Source organism: Tachypleus tridentatus, chromosome 7, assembly GCF_004210375.1.
Source record: "Tachypleus tridentatus isolate NWPU-2018 chromosome 7, ASM421037v1, whole genome shotgun sequence".
NCBI lineage: Eukaryota > Metazoa > Arthropoda > Merostomata > Xiphosura > Limulidae > Tachypleus > Tachypleus tridentatus.
Genome location: NC_134831.1, coordinates 12,105,247 through 12,126,973, shown reverse-complemented (window position 1 = coordinate 12,126,973; position 21,727 = coordinate 12,105,247). Strand labels below are relative to the sequence as shown.

General features: G+C 34.4%; 1 pseudogene across 1 annotated transcript in view; it reads right to left on the bottom strand.

Annotated features, from left to right (window-relative positions):
- Positions 1 to 21,727, bottom strand: part of LOC143255123 (glutamate-gated chloride channel-like) — a 249,432-nt pseudogene that overhangs the window by 81,742 nt on the left and 145,963 nt on the right. The window contains exon 2 of the transcript XR_013030443.1: positions 4,803 to 4,927. The product of XR_013030443.1 is annotated as a glutamate-gated chloride channel-like (transcript). The remainder of the gene's footprint in view (positions 1 to 4,802; positions 4,928 to 21,727) is intronic.

Sequence of the window (21,727 nt, the reverse complement as noted above, 5' to 3'; positions counted from 1 at the left end):
ACATTGTCACAGATAGTTTAAAATACACTGGCCCCCAGTGGCTCAGCGGTATGTCTGCGGACTTAAACGTTAAAAACCGGATTTTGACACCCGTGGTGGGCAGAGCATAGATAGCCCATTGTGTAGCTTTGTGCTTAATTTAAAACAACAAACAACATTTAAAATACACAAGTTGTTTTCGTTCTTTGTGTGTGTGTGTGACAAAACATAAGTTTTAAAAAAATGTTATTCATAATAGAAACAAACATCATTTATGAAATATGTCACAATTAAAAAGAAAATTCATTGAAGAAAAATTCTGAATATTTAACTACACGTTGCTGTTAAAATGCACTGAAATTTATGGCTTTTATAGAACTGAGCAAAAATAGCTTTTTGCTAAGACTAGTTTTTCTTACACTCACTTGACCAAGTTTGTATTAAGGAGTTATTCAAAGAGAGTACAAAAAATTAATAAGCAAACGTAAACTGCTAAGAAATAAAACATCTATTTATAACTATTTTCCAAGAATACTAATATTTAGTAAAATATAATACTATGAATGACTAAGCGGTAAGACCGAGAACCACAGAATTCGTTGTTCTATCTCTCATGGCAAGCACGTGACAGATGGTCTATTGTGGAGCTCCTTATCTGAAACAAACAACTCAGTTAGATCCTTATGAACGCAGTTTGACTAATTCCTCAATTTTACTCATATGTTTCTGCTTTCTAAGTGGAATCTGTTCATTTGATTAAGTTGTGGGTTCGAATCCCCGTCGCACCAAACATGCTCGCCCTTTCAGCCGTGGGGGCGTTATAATGTGACAGTCAATCCCACTATTCATTGGTAAAAGAGTAGCCCAAGAGTTAGCGGCGGGTGGTGATGACTAGCTGCTTTCCCTCTAGTTTTACAATACTAAATTAGGGACGGCTAGCGCAGATAGCCCTCGTGTAGCTTTGTGCGAAATTCCAAAACAAAAAACAATCATTTGATTAAAGTCGTTTTCCTCTCTCAGAACCTATCCTCTTATTCTACCCCTCAGAACTTACTCTCTAATTCTACCCCTCAGAAACAACTCGATTCTTAGAATTTTGATAGTTACTTCTACAGTTTGAAATACCGAAGTATTAACTTTATTGTAACGCTTTCTTAAACAGTTTTCCAAAGTTTATTGTTCTCAACCACATTGTACATAAAGACACTACCACTAGCGTGTTTTGTTTCCTTTTTTAGAAAAAAACGTAAGCGAATTTCTAAACTCCGCTGCTGTTAAACGCAAAGAAAAAACCGTTAGTGATAAACTATACTAGTGTTAAAATAGTCAGGTTTTTCTTAAAAAAACATACACATTACATGGTTAAAATAAGGAGCAAAGACACGTATAATCTTTTTCTTTCTTTTCAGTTCAATACCAACCGGAGCAAATTCCCGACAGTATAGACGAAACGTAAACCACTATCTGTGTTCTCCATTAAGAAAAAAAATCAAGTTTCCCAAATGTACACATCCATTATGGTAAGATTCAAGCAGGTATATGAACGCTCCAATCCTACCGAGTAGAAAATGCAAATTAAAGGTAGTTCCGCTTACAAAGGACAAGAAAAAATGGGCTAAAAATACACAGGCCAATATAGAGTTTCAAATCCTTGTCATTGATCGCTCCCCGGGAAAGCTGTCTGTCTAGGCTTATTTTCTATAAATCCCAGCAGGCTGTGCATCAAAGCGATTTAATCAAGATTCTTTTGCTTAGCTGAACTAGTTTTAGGATGTTTACCAAAGAGATAGCTAGTCTTCCGAGGTTTGAGAATCGAATATGTCAAATACACAACAGCTTTCAATTCGTTATTATTGAGAAATATGATAAATAATATTTATTAAACTCGAAAATATGATGAAAAAACAAAATATATTTAAATAAAACTTAATGGCGCTAAAGCGAAATATTTGGGGGTTGCGATTTTAACCAGTTTATGTGCACAAATCTAAATGAATTCGCATTTTCGTTACAACACGTTTTTATTAAATTATGAACGACATTCTAGAATCAGAATATCTCTAGGGAAAAACATAAGTGTCATTCAAGATCTCTAGGGAAGAAACATAAATGTCATTCAAGATCTCTAGGGAAAAAACATAAATGTCATTCAAGATCTCTAGGGAAAAACATAAATGTCATTCAAGATCTCTAGGGAAAAAAACGTGTCATTTAGGCTTTGTTTGTTTGTTTGGGAATTTCGCACAAAGCTACTCGAGGGCTATCTGTGCTAGCCGTCCCTAATTTAGCAGTGTAAGACTAGAGGGAAGGCAGCTAGTCATCACCACCCACCGCCAACTCTTGGGCTACTCTTTTACCAACGAATAGTGGGATTGACCGTCACATTATACACCCCCACGGCTGGGAGGGCGAGCATGTTTAGCGCGACGCGGGCGCGAACCCGCGACCCTCGGATTACGAGTCGCACGCCTTACGCGCTAGGGTCATTTAGGCACAATCATATGAAGTAACAAAGTTTTGAGTTACTATCCAACCTACGCTGAAATCGTTTTGAAATGATGCTTTAGTTTCTGTTCGATTATATACTTTTAGTTGCTAAATAAAAGGAGCAACATTCAATATTTAGGTATTAAAAGACATAAAATATAGAAAAAGTGTATCATGCAATATTTAGGTGTTAAAGGTCATTTAATGGAGAATAGGTGCCGCATTCAATGATTAGGTGACAAAGGACACAAATAAAAACAAGGCGCAGCATTCATTGTTTAGGTATTAAAAGACATAAAATAGAAAAAAGGTGCCACATTCAATATTTAGATGTTAAAAGACATAAAATATAGAAAAAGTGTATCATGCAATATTTAGGTGTTAAAGGTCATTTAGTGGAGAATAGGTGCCGCATTCAATGATTAGGTGACAAAGGACACAAATAAAAACAAGGCGCAGCATTCATTGTTTAGGTATTAAAAGACATAAAATAGAAAAAAAGGTGCCACATTCAATATTTAGATGTTAAAGACATAAAATAGAAAAAAAGGTGCCACATTCAATATTTAGATGTTAAAGACATAAAATAAAGAAAATGTACAGCATTTAATGTTTAGGTCTTAAAGGGCATAAAATAGAGAAAAGGTGCATCATTCAATGTTTAGGTGTTAAAGGGCATAAAATAGAGAAAAGGTGCATCATTCAATGTTTAGGTGTTAAAAGACATAAAATAAAGAAAATGTGCAGCATTTAACGTCTAAATACTAATGGGAGTTGCAAAAATTATAATCCAGGATTAGTGTCACAAAGCTGAACACAACAGGGTGATTATTACTTGTATTTGGGTTAAAACTAGTAAAACAAGGTCTAGTATGGTTTAAAAAGTGTTAACTCTATTATTTTTAATAAATAAAAATTTTATCAAGTTAAAATATGCTCTCGGTAAGTGTCATTAGTTCATTTAGAGCCATATTCCAATATTTATTTCAACAATGACCATTTTTATCGCAACATTTCGACTGGAACGACTGGAAAGATTTAAGGCGATGGTTCCTAGCAGCCTAGCATATATCATTTTTAAATCACCTTAAGAACTATGAATCAGGAAGTCAAGACACCATATTCCTAAGTGATTCACAATTTCTATTGCCAAATACATAACAATATATCTGCTTAAATCATAAAGTCATACGTATCTTCTGCCCTCAGTCTGTGTTGACAACTACTTAATAACAAATATTGATGAAGTTAAACTATTTGTTAACACAGTTTAAGAGTCTTATTTGCCGTTTACCACTATGGCTTGTATCGCGTGATACGACGTCATTATTTCTTTGTACTAGTTTTAAATTGTGTATCAGTTCTGACACTGTTCCTTATAGGAAATAAATATTTATTGTCCTAGAATGTAAATTAGCGTTGTCTGCTGGCAGATTCAGACACTGTTCTATACACCAAAAAGAACTTTTCTGACACAAAAGACAAATTCCGCATTCCACCCCACTCCTATTAGTTTTTAAAACATATAGGAGGTTTCTAACTATAAATAGAAATAATAATATATTTTGATTTAAGTATCTAACCAGGGAAGTTCAGAAATTGTAGTGTCTTTTCACTACACACGCAGCTTTTAGTAGTTTAAATTATAAGTGAGTGTGCGTTAAACGAGAGCTTTGGGTTCCCCATTTAACTAGGTTAAGGGTAGGTAATAAGTTATTGTTATGCAAGCGGTAGGTTTATTTTTTCTAACTGTTCATGCATAAGTTTATTTATAGATCTGTGACTTTGTTAGTTAAAGTACCCTTAATGGCATGGGAGACGGATAAAGAAATATAGCACAAAACCCATAAAACTTGCGATTCATTTACACAAATTGATGCTGGAATCTCCTGTGGTTTAATAATTTAGTTCAATGATTTTCTCAGTTTTTCATATTGTCCATTGCAAGTAACAAAGACAAAAAATTATTCAATTTGATAGATGTATGGTCCCCGGCAATGACGTAGCCAGAAATCTACAAGAGGAAGGAGTCTTTTATTGAGCGAAGAAAAAATGTTAAAGCAAAAAAAACGAAAAACAAACAAAACTGAAACTCTCTGAAATTTGGAAGGATAAGTTCCGTTGAATCCCCTCTTCAACTGTTAGGTGTATACCTACTGGTAATGAACGATATGTTAAACGGTAATCTGAAGGTTAAAGCTTTTGGGTTGATGAAAGCTTTACAATGAAGTACCTATTCTTTGCCCCTCGCAGAGAATGAGCCACAAATTTTAGTGCTGAAAAATCGCAAATTTACCGTTAAGTCACTAGGTGGAGGCATAAGAGAAGAAACTTACCAAGCACAATTCACGACCAGTAATAAAAACAACCAAAGTCCAAGAGTGCCGCCTAAATCATTATAACGATTCGCCTTCATACTGAGCTGATGGATTCAAACTCTTCTACAGAAAATCAGCGACACCTGCAAAATAATTATAACATAAAACTTGTATTATATAAAAAAATGAAATAGTGAATAATGTAATTGACTTAATTAAATTTTCATTTGTGCACATATATATACATACACATACTTGTATAAATATCTGAATTCTTGATGACGAGAAACCCACTTGAAATAAAAATGTATCTCAGAACGGCTGGTATGGGCATTAACACTTTTATTAATAAGAAGAGAACAATGTTTCGACCTTCCTAGGTCATCTTCAGGTTAAGAAAGAGAGAGTTTGAATGGGACCGTTGCCGGACACACATCTTAGGGACGAGAGTATAAACGGGTACGTGACTGTAGGTGGCTTTGCAGGGGGATGTCGGATTGTTAATTTGTATAGGTGTAAAGGTGTTTCTTTATACGGATTTAATTTTGGTTTTAGTTGCTTTATAAGTAGGGCTTCTTTGATTTTGCGTTTGTTTATATTTGTTTCCATACTTAGTATTTGGGTGTTTTCTGTGGTTATGTCGTGTTTATTTGATTTACAGTGTTCAAAAATGTATGAAGGTGTTTTTTATGTTCTTTTGAATCCAGTTTCCATTTTTCTTCTTGTTTCTTCAATATAGAAGTCGTGGCAGTTGTTACATTGTATTTTATAAATTATGCAGATGTTGTGTTTGTGAGTGTAGTTTTTACATTGTATGGACTTGAGTTTTCTACCTGGTTTTTGAAAATATTTAGTGTTTACTGAATGTTGTGTTTTGTTATAAGTTTTTTCCAAATGTTGGTTATTTTTTTACTGATGTCGAGAACATATGACATGCAGCAGTATAAGGTTTTGTAGTTTGTTGTATCTTGGGATTTATTGTTGTTTGTTTGTTGTTTCCTCAAAAACCGTGGAAAAAATTAAGTGCATACACCTAGACCAACAACAACCTAAGACATGTGTCCGGCAACGGTCACATTCAAACTCTCTCTTTCTTAACTTGAAGGTAACCTGGGAAGGTCGAAACGTTGTTCTCTCCTTATTAATAAAAGTGTTAATGCTCATACCAGCCGCTCTGAGATCCAAATATCTGAATTATTTCACCATGTAAATAACATTAATGCATTATTTAGTTATAAGTTTGGTATTATAACACAGTTGTCTGATGATAATTTTAATTACATCAACAGAATTATTAAATATTACAGATATATTTGCTAGTTATCTCAATTTTTTTCTCCGCTAGTACAGTTGTAAGTCTACAGATTTACAACGCTAAAATCAGGGGTTCGTTTCCCTTCAGTTAACACAGTAGCTAGCCCGATGTGGCTTTGCTTAAGGAAACACACACGCATACCTCGATTTTAAAATCGCAAAATTCAGAGACAATACATTACGAACAACAACAACAGAGTTGAATTATTTTGGCCTGTTAGCAAGTGTGCAGATATTAACATGATTTTATTTTCCTAAGTTTGTGTGTTTGTAATTAAGTTCTTTACCTGGTTCACGTATCAAAATGTTCACATTATAGGCCTGTTTGCCAATGTCATGTATTTACTTTAAATACATTAATTTCTGATATTTTTCGTTGTTGTTACTTTTAGGGACGGTCATATATGTATTTGTTTATAATCAATTTCTGCTATTATAATTATTAAAATATATAATTAGAAGAATTTTGAAACTGTATCAGATAGTATTTTCTATGTGAAAGGAATTTGGCTGAAACGTGAAGTGATTATTTAGTATTAATGAGCTGATTTCTCATTACATTACGTATAGAACAATAAAGAAATAATGTCGGTGTAAGACATTTAAAAACACATATCGTTATTACGGCTTAAACACGCTTAAAATAAAATGAAACAGTAATTTATAACCAGAAATACTTTTTTAAACAAAAATAATGACAATTATTTAGTTACGTTTTCTATCTACGTAGCAACTTCGTATTCCAACTTCCCTGACCCTATTTTCAAATCTGTCTATTCGAGATAGTTTCAGTGTACATGCTTCATTAACATTTAAGCTAATAATACTGTTGGTGATCTGTTATGTGTTGTTTTTGTTGTTGCTGGGTTGTTTTTTTTGAGGGGTGGTGGTAATTTTAATTTTCCAACTATGGTGTTGATCGAAATAAACTGTATTGCTAAGACTATTCGTATTGTTTTGTTTGTTTTTGTAACCTCAGTACTAAAAGGGTTAGCTTTTCTATATACATATAAAAAAGTATATGCATGTGCTATCGCTGCAGGTGCGAGTCATGGCGCCAAGTGCAATATTTTCAATACTTATATACCTGGTTCGGTGGTTGAGGCACTCGACTCGTAATCGGAGGGTCGGGTCGCGGATTCGAATCGCCGTCGCACCAAACATGCTTGCCCTTTAAGCCGTGGGGGCGTTATAATGTAATGGTCGATCCAACTATTTTTTGGTTATAGAATAGCCCAAGAGTTGGCTGCGGATGGTAATGACTAGCTCTCTTCCCACTGGTCTTACACTGCTAAATTAGGGTCGGCTAGCGCAGATAACCCTTTTGTAGCTTCGTGTGAAATTCAAAACAGACAGACAAACAGATATATATCTGGTTCATGGCGAGTTCCCGACCATAAGATGAACAACTGTTGCGAGTAAGCTAATAGTTGGAGGAATCTATACATATTAATATATCAAAATATATGACGTACAGCCAAAGGATTGTTGTTGTTGGAATTTCGCACAAAGCTACTCGAGGGCTATCTGTGCTAGCCGTCCCTAATTTAGCAGTGTAAGACTAGAGGGAAGGCAGCTAATCATCACTACCCACCGCCAACTTTTGGGCTACTCTTTTACCAACGAATATGGGATTGACCGTCACATTATAACGCCCCAACGGCTGGGAGGGCGAGCATGTTTGGCACGACTCGGGCGCGAACCCGCAGATTACGAAGCGCACGCCTTAACGCGCTGGGCCACACAGCCAAAGTACACCAGTCATTGAAGAATGGAGATTTTAAGTGTTTCCATGGAAACTAAAAAAACTCGCACAGGAAAATTTTTAAGATTAGCTGACCATAAAACCAACTTGCAGAAAAACACCCTTGATCTCATGAGCAAAGTGAATAATGTGGTTACGAAAGAGAATCTTCTGATCTATAAAGCTATTAAGATGAAGGTTTACAATCCAAAGATTTTCAAGTTTCCAACCATATCTGGAAATCAACTACAATTTTCTGCAGAAAACGGCCAAAGAAACTGGAACTAATTTTTCAAGTACCTGACTAGTGGAGACTATGCGGAAATTATGTCAAGATGTGAGAGCTAAGACCAACCTCCTTATGTCACTGTAAACTGCAAGTAAGCTAACAGTGCACAGTCATTGTTATTACGACTGTGCACAGGACCTGACACATCCTCCTAATAAAGTATGATTATTTGTCGGTATTTCAGATAAATTGCTATTTCTTTTTAAGTTCTATGCTCGAGCATTTATTCATTATTCCATTAACTTTGTCGAACGATTTGGTAACAAAGGCTATACGTTTGACAGTGAATGATGTTTAGAGGTGATTGGTTTTTGTTTACTTATTTATGGAAACCATTATTTGATAAAGTATGTGTGTCTGTTCGATTACAATTGTCTAATCTCTGGTCAAATTGTTATCAAATGTATCATGTACCTTAGAACGTCCCCTCCCTCCGGAATGGGTGGGCGTTTGGACCTTTGACTCCCCAGGCGCTTCTGTGTTTGTCTCATGATTTGCACTTATAATTGTCGAAGCACTATATCGAATATAAACAAACCTTGAATATACTCTCAAGGATCCCAGAAACCGATAGAGGGAAGCCAACGTTCAGATCTGACCATTCCATATCACCCAAAATGCTTCCTGTCTTTCTCGAGCGTTGAGCGCTTTGTTATCATATCTAGTAATTATTTTGTGGTTATCCTATTTAAAATATTTCCAAACAACAGACACTTATTTGTCATTTTTAAGTGATTGTAATATATACCTATATATATATATATTGTGATATTAAATAATTATGTTGTACTGACTTGTCTACCGCTGGGACAGCGGTAAGTCTACAGATTTACAACGTTAAATCAGGGGTTCGATTTCTTCGGTGGACACAGCAAATAGCCCGATGTGGCTTTGCTGTAAGAAACACAGATACTCTCTCAAGACATCTGGTATGAGTTTGTTACGAACTCTCTTTGTTAACCTGAAGATGACCTAAGAAGGTCGAAACGTTGTTCTGTACTTTATTTTAATTAAAGTTTTAATATTCATACCAACCATCTTGAGAATACATTTTTGCTTCAAATGGATTACGAACACACACATTCTACTGAGTCAGCCACATTTCTTTTGACATTTGTTCCTTATCATATATGACTGCTTAAAAATAACTCTTTGTAACCATGTTAATTTTGAACATATTTATTAATCTCAGATATGCGAGCAAAGGAGTGAATAAATCCTAGCGTAAAGTAGGGATCAAGATGACCGCTAGGGGTATTACGACACCCTTAATTTGATTAATTTGTTCTCGTGAATACTATGTCTCAAGACGCTGAGTGCCTTTACTTATACACTATTATCAGTTGGACTTTAAAGTCATTAGTGCGATTTATCTATGACAATCATAGACATTAAAGTACCTAATCCTAACTATAGTTTATGACCAAGTGCCCCAACTACCAGTCGATATCACCTTCCATAGAAAGACAAGGCTGAATCTTTCGCACCAGCACTGACGTTTGGGAAATACTAAGATTAAACAGCAGTAACCTCCTTATAACGTTTACATACAATACACTACAGTTTAATGACTTGCGTTACGTAACATGCATTTGGGGCACGTTAGGTAAAACAAAATATGCGGCCTAACTGACTAACGAATGTATATTTACTGTAAAATTTGTATCAATGCTATAAATGTAGCTATCAGTTTGGGCACCAATTTTGATTTCATTACTTTAAATCGTGCGCTGAGTCCTTTTTTGGCAACACCTTGTTTCACACCTTAGGTGTTTTTAATTAAATATCATGACTTTTTGTCAATGCACACTCAATAATAACTAACATTAGCCTTAGAATCACAACCCTGTTATTTGGAACAGACCTATACTTTACAGAACCAACCAGATTATTTAAAACATATTCATTTTCCTCTCTAAAACAGAGTTAATCATTTATTTTATATTACCGCCATGGAATTTAGATTTACGGTTTCTTGTTATTGCCTGTATGCACTGTGAACAGTTGTATCAATCATCATTAGTTACGGTAACGTAACGCTAAATGCTCTTTAATAACCATAATTTCATAACATTTTGTAAACTTGTGATCAAAAGTTGGCGATAAATAGTTAATAATAGCCGTCCACCCACAAGATTCTTTTGAAAACTTGAGCTAGAAACTGCTAATCTAGTTTGTTAAACTTAATCAATATTTATGAATTTGCACGTCCTTTCAAATTATAGTTTGCTCTTTTAAACCAGCCGTCTTTAGTCCGAATATCAGAAAAAAAGGTTTGCTTTTATTCTTAGGTAAAATTATAGTAAAAATGTTAGACCGATATCTCATGTGCTATCGTAGACGTGCCAAAGAAATATTTGTTAAATTTGAACGATTTATGCTGAATAACTTCACACACGTTTCGGATATTTACACCAAATGAGACTCCTAATTGTGGATTGTAGCGATCTATCGGTGCACCAGATATGAAAAAGTTCCTTGAAAGTTAGGAATATTTTTCTATCATATAAAGTTTCTGTACTTCTGAAGCTAAGAAGGAGAAACGGAAGAAACTCGATGAAAATTGGAGATGTTAAATCTTACGTATTTCTTAATGTATTATCTTGAAGTTTTGTATGTGAAGTAAGAGTCCAATAAAACACATCCATTGAAAATACGTGATAATTCGGATTATCACAGTTTGAGATACAGAAAATGGAAAATCGCTAGACTTTCACTCCTGTTAATAACATGCAGTATGTTCTGCAGGCTAGTGTTTTGGCCGCAGAAACTAAGTGTATCTTAATTATGTTCTACAGTTAGGAGAGTCCAATAAAATGTCTACGAAAATTAGTGGATATGACGATTACAAACTATTATTTAATGGGATTGACCTTGGTGACGCAACAGAACCGTTAAATCGTTTTTGATCTAAGTTTGACCTAAAAGGATGGTACTGTTTCAAGAGAAATAAGCTTAGCATGACATAACGTATCGGTCTTTGGATTAGAAAGTCTAAGGTTTGTACCCTATACATCTTATTGAACACAATCCACACTTTCAGTTGTGGTCGATTCATGAAGGGGTCAGTTAACATTGGCTCGTAGGCAGCAGGCACCACTGACTGATCGTCATTCCTATTTTCCAGAGGTTCAAAAGTAGGGGCAGTTTTGCTTAAATCCACCTATCGTGTAAAGTGTCGTTCTGGTTGAAAATACCAAATACTACGAGAAAGAGTCCGCGGAATTTCATTCCTCTCAATGTACTTATCTCACTAATCAAAGATAAGTTTTCAGGGCACAGGTTGGCCCTGTGGTAGAGCTCTGAATTTTGGCTTTTAAATAAGCATAGTTCGAATACGTGTAACATCACAAAATTTTCTGCACTATAAGCCGTCGATGAATTTAAGAGTAGTAGACAAACCCTTAGAATGGTTGGCGGATGGTAATGTGCTACTGATCAGTTGACTTATCTCTTGTCAGATGTAAAAAATTAGAGACGGTGACACATGACCTTAGTAGAATTGCCATGGATACAAATACGTTACACTGTTAAAATGTATAATTAAAAGACTATTTCGTGAATTAAACGGAACAGTTATATTTACTGCTAAATAACCTAGGTTAAAACACAGAGTTAATCTTTGATAAAATGGAAACAAAAGGGGGCTAGACGGAAGTGATAATAACGTCTAGCAGAGTGGAACATTTATTGGTAATACTTAACACGTTATTCTGGAGAACAAATAAAACTTTTATGTTATGTTCACAAATACTACAGGGAAACATAATAAAACAGACCGTGGTTCACTTGAGGACACGTAGAATGTGCGCGTGAATCAGCTCATCTGAAAAATTGCAATTTTTTCCTCAACATTATGAAACTGTTCCAACCTCTGGTCTGTGAAGTCACGTTTCAATAACTGCGGATGTTAACATACTTTTTTTTTTCTGCCACAAACTTGTAACGCTGATAAAAGTTTTTAACGACAAAGACACTATGAACACCACAACAACCATTAAATCTATTCACAGATTGAACTGTTTTTACATAAACGACCAAAGTATACAGTTACTAACAATAAGAGGCTGGTAAGAAAAGATTTTATAAAACATTTGTACTAACTTTATAAAATTGCAGATAGTTCTATATGTGTCGAAGTCTTAGAGAAAAAAATAATATATATATGTAGAGATTGTCTCGGTCATTACTTCATAGATTGTTTAAAGAAAACATTATGGAGTGTAAGTTAAGAAAAATAAACAAACTATTTTTAAACTTAGTGTTGGTATTTTTCAAAATCAATCTAGGTAATCGAAATGTAGACGATTAGCCTATAAAAATTATAGTATATAATGTACTAGTAGCTTAATAAAGAATGAGCTTAATTATGCAGTAGACACTACAACATTATTCTGTAATAGTTTCATGAATATAGGTTAGTTCTAACAGTAAACAATAATGTATAATATACTAGTGACTTAATAAAGGAGAGATTTGTTTCAACAATAAATACTACTACCTAATGCCACAGTAGTTTCATAAAGGTAAGATGGTTAAGTGTTAATTTATTATGTATGATGACACGTACCTATGTACGTTATTGTAATTGAATTGTTTCGAACTTAATTCCTGGGGAAAATAATTGTGCGAAACTAAGTATGAAAACGAAAGAAGAACAAGCATTTGCAGTCGAAGGTTCTATGTTCGGTCTAAAACAAATGACCATACATTGGTTACCCAGAAACTCTTTACGCAGGCTCACGAAGATATAGTTAATTCCTTCATGATGAGAACAATAGAACTGCGTATTTGGTAACATTATTAATACTAGTTAGTCTTATAGCTTTGCAAGGAAAGTTCTAGGTGAAACAAATGTTTTTGAACATTGCACGTCGAGACATAATTTAGCAAACGGTAAACACTGAGTACAAGTCTGCTGGGGTTTCATTAGTTCACTTTCTAAGGTGCTGGTTCCAAATATAATTTGGCATTTTGCGCTCAGGTTTCGTCACTTTGAAAAAGAATGTTGAGTAGGTACCCAAGATCCATCAGAAGGATTCCAGTTAGAGGAGTTCTCAAGGACATAAATTATCTTGGACGTCTTCGATGGAGACTAGAAGAGATCCAAAAACGAGATTTACGCTTATAAAAGTGCCAGAAGTTTGGAAATCCATAAATCTTATTTCACTAAGACTAGAATACAAAAGTTTAGGATATGAACAGAAACAAACACGACTACAGTTAATGTATTGTTACTTTTATTATAGGTTGGTAAGCATACAGTTTAAGATATAAAATGTGATAGAAGATACAATATTCAGTTGAATGTTGATCAGACCGGACGAACGTCTCAGAGAGCAAGTATGGGTGTGAGAAAAGAAGTGTTTTTGTGTAGTTACGGGTGAGATGGTTGCAGAAGACGAGGTGGTCCCTTTGAAATAAAAATTAAAAACAAATCTTTGTTAATTTGATAGAAATATTTCGTTTCTTTGTAATTAAGCACATAGCTACACAATGAGCTATTTGTGCTCTGCCCACAACGGGTATCTAAACCTGAATTCTAGTGTTTTAAGTGTGCAGACATACCGTTGTGTCACTGGGGAAAGCAATAAAAATAACGAATTGCGAAAAATTAAAATCGTGCTTAGAGACTACGTTGTTTGATATTACATGTTATATTAACCACACATGTGTAGCTATGAACAAATTTAGCGGTTTATCTTCAATGAAAGTTCCATACGAGAGTTTTTCAAAAAGACATTAACTAAAATCTGCTTGTTTTTCGTTTGTTTTTGTGGAGCTATCTATGTACACCAAAAGTAAATGTTATTTCACATATACGTAAGTTTACGGTTTTCATGATAAATATTTAGTTGGACTATCAGATTTCTTGAAATGCACAAAAACGATTCCAGAAATATGGAAGTTGCCAGCAAACAGCACACCCCTCTCAACAGAAGATCTCACGTGGTCCTTTCGTATATACCTACTTTAATTCCCAAACCTTGCGTTTCAAACTGGTTGTTTGCAAGATAAAAGGAAACTAAAATCAAAGTAAACGAACCTTCGTCCAATAAGTACGCCTCCAAGTTTTGGAAAATAAAAGGAAAAAAAAAACACACCAAGTTCCTAGTGACTTTAGTTCATTGTATCTGGTAGTATAATAAAAGAAATATAATCTATCGTTGCTACTCCACTGATCAACTATGTAAGCTGAGCTTGTGTTCAGAGACGAGTGGCTCAGAACCAGTCAACAAATATCTTCTGGTCTGTATACAAATCGAATTTTTGTGCCAAAAGTTAACTGGGAAGTGCTCGGTCCAGATGAATGAGACTCAAATAATCGATTTCGCAAGGAAACAAAAACTACAAATCAGTGAAAGGCTTGAAAGAGACACCAAAACTGTTGTAAAGAACTTATAGCACAAAAGTTTCGTCGCTCGGTAGTCTATGTAGCATATTAAATTGTCGGAAAATTTTAGTTTTATATACCTACAAGCTATAAAAGTTTACCCAAAGTAAATTAACTGATCTCTGGGTCAGGAAAGCACAGTCACAAGAGAATGGCACGTATAGTGAGTGTTGTAGTGCTTAATTTTCGAAAAGTGCTAAACAGTCTGCGAAGAGAGCAAATAAACGTTTGAAGTTACTTACCTATGATCTTGGATAAATATAACATTGTAAATAAAGATCAGAAACGATAATTAAACTTTCCATCTTTGTCAGTATAATTACATGTTTCTTAATATTGTTATTTTATTATATACTCGTATTTGAATTCCACGTTTTCTTCACGTTGCATATCACTACTTAGGTGATAAAATAATGTAAACAGTTACGTAGATTTCGTGACGGTATCTTCACGCAATAACCGTTTAATCGTCATTACGTTCTTATCCAGGACACACAGTTTACTTTGTAATATCAATAATGTAAATCTGTGTAAAAGCGACCAAAAATCATTGAGTTTCCATCTAGCTAATTTCTTGAAGTCACGATATGCAGAGCCTGTAATTATGTTGAGTATGCTTTTTTTCCATCTAATGTGCATTGTCTGTTTAAATGTAAATAACATGTCAGACCAGAAATCCTAAGATAGACCTTAATACAGAATGAAAGCAAAGGTAAGTTACAGATATTGTGCTACAAAAGTTTTAGAAGGAAATTGTATTTTGAAAACATTAAGAAAAGTTGAAATAGTCAATAATTTATTGTAGATAAAAAACATCAACATAATAATAAACAATCTTCTACAAATGTTTGGCGAATGCAGTTATTTCCATAGTAACGTTTTGTGATGTCTGAAAATGTTCACAGACGTTCAAACGACAGATAAGGTTCTGCTTTCCACAGATCCATCGATTAAACCATATTTGCATCCTGCAGCATTTTTTGGTTATCTTCAGATGTGTTTTGTTCAACAAGACAGTTATTGGTTCGTACAACAACAACATGTAATTTTGCAGAAAACTTTATTGGGGGGGGATAACATGGGAACTAATGGGTCCAGGCTTGTAAACCCGTACTTGAAGTGACTAAGAAAAAGCACGAAACTTAATCAGGATCTAGGGGTAGATCAGGTGTTATCCCTTCCTCCCTTCCACACGGGTGTTATTTGATCCGATTTAGTTAGCACCATTAGTTGGGAGTTATGAACGTTGAACATCTTATACTAAAAGTTCTATATCTATACAAAGTCACTGATATAATTACATTACAATGTTGAGTGTAATATACACTTTGCTTTACTTCAAATGTCAAGAGTCTTATATTTCACAAATAGTCCCATGCATATCATCACTTGTTTATTTGGTAATAGTGTGTATTTAACATAAAAATAACTTTTAATACATAGTGAATACATAACACAGATGATATGTGTCCATCAGTAGATATAACTGTAGTTCATACTTACGAGGTAGAAGAACTTTGGCTCATCAACTACTTTTGTTTGTTTGTTTTCTAAATCTAACACAAAACTGCACATGGACTATCTGCGCTAGTTGTTCCTAATTTAGCAGTGTAAGGCTAAGGTACTTAATCATCGCCACCCACCGACAACTCTCTGGCTACTTTTTTACCAACGAATAGTGGGATTGACCGTCACGTTATAACGCCCTCACGGCTGAGAGAGTGAGCACGTTTGGTGTGACGGAGATTCGAATCCGCGACCCTCAGATTACGAGTCAAGCGTCTCAACCACCTGACCATGCCGGACCGTTAAGGTCTTGAGTTGTTTCGACTGTTTTGGCGAAAATTCACTGTCAAATTAGAACAACATAAAAAAATTAATTGATAAAAAAATACACGTTAACCGTCATGATAAACCACTAATGAGTATCCTTTTACGGACAATATCGTTGTTATGTTATTGTTTTTGAATTCAAGACAGGGGATACAAAGGGTTTTATATCTAAATCAAGAACAAAATTGAAAAAAAAAAAAGATTTATCTGGCCCCCCTATTTTTTACTCTTGCTTCTTAATATCGAACTGTTTGATATTTGTCCTTTATTTTCTAACTTTAATAAATTACTAAATTTTGTCCTTATACATTAATAACTTATAGTCTTCCTTTATCATTATCTTGTTCCTGAGTTGCAGGCTTAGCGCTCTCTAATAAACATTTTCTCATAGAAATTTTTCTAAATTAATACCTCTGGTTATCATTTTCTATTTTTCTGTTTTAAAATTCGCCCTTACGTTTCTAATGGTGCTTGTTCAGAGCAAATAACGGAGCACTTTACAGTTAGCTGCATGTCGTAGTTGACCGTTTCTGTTTGTCCATTGTTGAGAAATATATATGCAAAAACGGCTCGTTTTGGTTGAGAAAATATTTTACATAGAAGAGCGAACAACGTTTCGACCTTCTTCGGTCATTGTCAGGTTCACAAAGAAAGAGGTAACTGACCGGAAGCTGATCACATGTTTGAAAAGGGTTGTGTAACTGAGTGTCGGAATGTAGAGGGCGGTGTTAGATGTTTGAATATATAATTTTATTTATTTTATTATATTAATATAGGTATAAAGGCGTTCCTTTATATTGGTTTATTTTGGGTTTAAGTTGTTGTATAAGTAAGGCTTCTTTAATTTTGCGTTTGTTTATGTTTGTTTCTTTATTTAGTATTTGAGTGTTTTCTATGGTTATGTTGTGTTAAGTTCTCCAATTTGCGTGTCCGAAATAAATTAAAATGTTCAGCATTTTGATCATCTTTGAATTTCGAGATATCTGGAGTTTTTATATTATTTCACCAGAATACTGTTCATTGAAATCTTACACCATTTTCATACTGACATGTTACTTGTATCATGACTGTAGCCTTACATCATTTTGAATGTACATTATACTCTTTGTGTCAAGTTGATCAAATCCTTCAGTTATTTTAAATGTGTAGTGTACTGTTTTTATCATTGAAGCTTCACGTCATTTTAAATGTTACCCTATGCTGTTTGCGTCACGCTCATTGAAGTCTTACCTCATTTAAAGGTACACAATGCTGTTCGTATCACATCATCTGAAAGTCATAAAATACCCATGTATATGAAATCGTACACAAATATATTTCATTTTTTGTTGTTCTTCTACATAGAGCACTAAACAACTAAATATAGGAGGTCGTTTTATCTCAAGTATCTCTTTGGTAAACACGAGCCCCTGATGGAGCATATTCAAAGTATTTAGACATAGAACAATCCTCTGTTTTTGATTTAACACATGTTGCACACTTAGTCGCATACCTTTTAAGTTATCTTCTTCGCGTAATATTATAACTTGTCCTTTATAAATCGCACAGAGAAATAACCCAGTTTCTTCATCTTCTGTGATTCATCAGACCATAATTATTCCTTATCATCATCATTCCCGTGGGATCATACAGGTATACCTTCGTATAATCTTTCCTTACCGGCCTACAGCTTCTCTAAACAAAGAGACTAAGTCCAACTAACAACGTGTCGTTGCTATGGGAACCATCTGTTGATAGAGATAACTAATGTTCCATAACGTAATCTTGGTCTTAAAGACATCGTAACTTCTGTCTCTTTTACAATTGCATCTCAGTTGAAAGTAATATAAAGAATTTTCTAAATATATCCTGCTTGTATAACCTTTACTACATATATATTCCTTTTCATATCCTCCTGAAGAAAATAAGTGCAGAATTTCAGTATATAAAGGTTTTCTGTTTTCAAACTATTGAATTTTAAGCTGTTTGTGTAAAAACAAATGTTATTTATTGGTAAAACTACTTTGGATTTTGATATTTATAGCTTATCGAATAAAAAGGGTGTACATGAATTATGTGCTTTGAATATACGACCGTAAATGGAATTCAAGGGTCTGTATGATTCTTCCAAGTCTGCGGAAATTTTATGTTTATTTATAACTCCCACACTTATCTCCAGAATGTTTGCTGATGATTCGAATTTAGATTTAAGAATCAGCTTGAAAAAAACAATGTTATTTCCAGTATTCTTTGAATTGGACTCTATACACACTATGTGGTAGAAGGAGTGAATTCTCAGAGCTGAGAAAGTCCAAATAGTTGTGAAATAAATATCCACATCTCAGGTAAAAAGGAACTATTCTCATTTGTAGGTAGCATTTTGAAGTTTTTCGATTTTAAAAAGGACGGGAGGTTATATTCAACTTTAAGGCACGGTTTATACATGAGAAGATCACTCTTTCGAAGTCTGATGTTCGAGTAGTGTTTATCTGAATATTAGGCTTAGTTTTAGGAACTAATGTTGATACTAACAGCTGAGAAAGTTGTGGTTATTCTGTCAAAAACCAGCAATAACGTCTGTTGCATGTTTGAACTTGAATAGAGCGGCAATGAGTATTCTTAAAATGGAGCGTTAAGAAAGTGTGATCAATTACAACTCAAAACACATCTGCGTCATCTGGGAGTTAAGTTTGTACACTGTACAAAATATGAAAAAAAAATGGTTTTACCCACATCGCAAATTTTAAACTATTTTTTTTTTCCTGACTTAACTGACGAATGAAGCAAAAATAAGTAAATAAATAAATAAATAATGATGATATGTTGTGACTGAAAAGGGAACAAATACAAATAATAATGGGTGTTTAGGATGAAATACCAACCCCCTCTCTTTTCCTTGAAAGGTAAAAATGGAAAAAAAAGAGAAAGTACAATTCACAATATGTATAATAATTAACCCCATTAAATGTGAATCAAAGTTCTGTGATATAGCTGGTTACACTTAAATCCATCAATTACAACCGTGTGCTCTTCTCTTAAAACCTACTAAATACAATAAAGTCTTGAAAATAAACACACATTTTAACCCTTTAACCTGTATTGATTCATTAGCTTCTTAATAATATAGTACTTTCAATGAACATATATATACAAGGATGTATTATTTATTTTTTTTAGAGTGTAATAATTTGATTAAGAAATTTTATGACAGAAAAAATGATAATATACCCGTTTTTATTGAAAGAACTGACGATGTATGAAATCAGGAGACTTATCCTATTAAGTTGTAGAATATGTGTACTATCTCCTTAGTGTTTTATTAAAACATGTAGTAAATATCAGTTTAACTATAGAAATGCATAAGAAGTTTTTATGGAGCGTCACAAGATTATCTCGTGAGCTCTTTGGTGTAAGTTCTGTATGTGATTAATTTTTGATGTAATTTCTAATCAACGACATTTCTCAATATCCAGATTATGTTGCCTTATGGGCTACTAATAAAATATTCGTGTAACGTTTAATAATAGTTTCAGTCTGCTATACCAAATTACAAATACACAGGTCTTTCAGTTTAAATGTCGTAAATGGCCCGGCATGGCCAGGTGGGTTAAGGCGTTCGAGTCGTAATACGAGTGTTGTGGGTTCGAATCCCCGTCACACCAAACATGCTCGCCCTTTCAGCCAAGAGGGCGTTATAATGTTACGGTCAATCATTGGTAAAAGAGTAGCCCAAGAGTTGGCGGTGGGTGGTGATGACTAGTTGCCTTCCCTCTAGTCTCATACTGCTAAATTAGGGACGGCTAGCGGAGATAGCTCTCGTGTAGCGCTGCGTGAAATTAAAAACGAACATTCTACGTATTTCAGTCTCAAAACTACTTGTTATGGTCTTTCTTTTCGGTATTGTGTTATGAAATGCTGTGGAAAATATGTACATGATACAGTTTACTGTAGAACATGTAAACATTTCAAAACAATAAAGCTATCGCAGGCCTGTGATAGCAAACAATTTCTAACTTAAGCAAAACCCTGTCCATCCATGGTAACAAAATTGATTATCTGAAGAAAAAACATAGTGATATAAATGAAAAAAACAGATCATAAATTTGTCAGTCTGAGACTCGCTGTTGTTAAATTTACTTATAACAATATTTTTATTTTGTTTTGAGAAATCATACAATAATAATTAGCAATAAGATCTGGCGAAAATTTAATTTAATCATAAGTAGTGGTTAGTAGATATTTCAGTGTACTTTAAAAACTCTCATGAAAAATATTATCCAAAAAAGAATGAATTTAAATCTAAAAATAACGCTATTTACCAGACGAGAGTTAACCATCCTAATGAAGATCCCCTTGTCAGTTGTTCTTTCTGAAAGGTTTTTAATACTAAACCTCAGACTGAAAATAGAGAATAGTAGGAAAAAATATCTATTGTAATGGACACGTGTTTGTATGTTATAGCGCAAAACTACACAGCATGATGGATGTTTGTTTTTCGAATTTCGCACAAAGCTACTCGAGGGCTATCTGTGCTAGCCGTCCCTAATTTAGCAGTGTAAGACTAGAGGGAAGGCAGCTAGTCATCACCACCCACCGCCAACTCTTGGGCTACTCTTTTACCAACGAAAAGTGGGATTGACCACACATTAACCACGGCTGAAATGTGGAGCATGTTTGGTGCGACTGGGATTCGAATCCGCGACCCTCAGATTACGAGTGGCACGCCTTAACCCGCCTGGACCACTTGTGTACTTTAATTCGGGTATAAAAAATATACAGAAACTGTGTTGTACTTATGCTTCTACTGTGTTAATGTTCCAATTCATATCGTTAAGAACTTTGGTTTTGCATTTTCATGTTTTCTTTTTTTCAGAATTTCCTGGGAATTTTATGCTACTTAATTTTATAAACGAAAACTAAGAGTATAAACAGTGTGGTAAAAAAGAGCAACGTTAATCATGGAAAAATGTTATTTATAACAGATAGTTTGTTCCGTTATATTAAAGCTATTTTGAAGCCTCGTGAGGTTGTTACTGTCAATGGCACCACATCCGGTCATGCTCTATCTGACGACAGTACATTTTGACCATAGCCCTGCAGCTTGTGTCTATTGCAAATATTTGTCTATCGTTTCCATAGTATACCACCCTTATCTGCCTACATTACATAAACGATCTAGCACCTACTATGTATTTCTATAGCATTTTATTGTCGTGGAGGTAACTTATGTGCACGTGACTTATGTCGCTTTACTAAATGGAGATCATTCCTGATTATGCTGTGTATTACAGCTAGATACACTTGAACAGCTTTTTGCCACTGAATTTTGTGTACGTGGCTGGAATATGATTTGTTGCAATTATTTCCCTGAATGGTCGTGTTACCCCTAG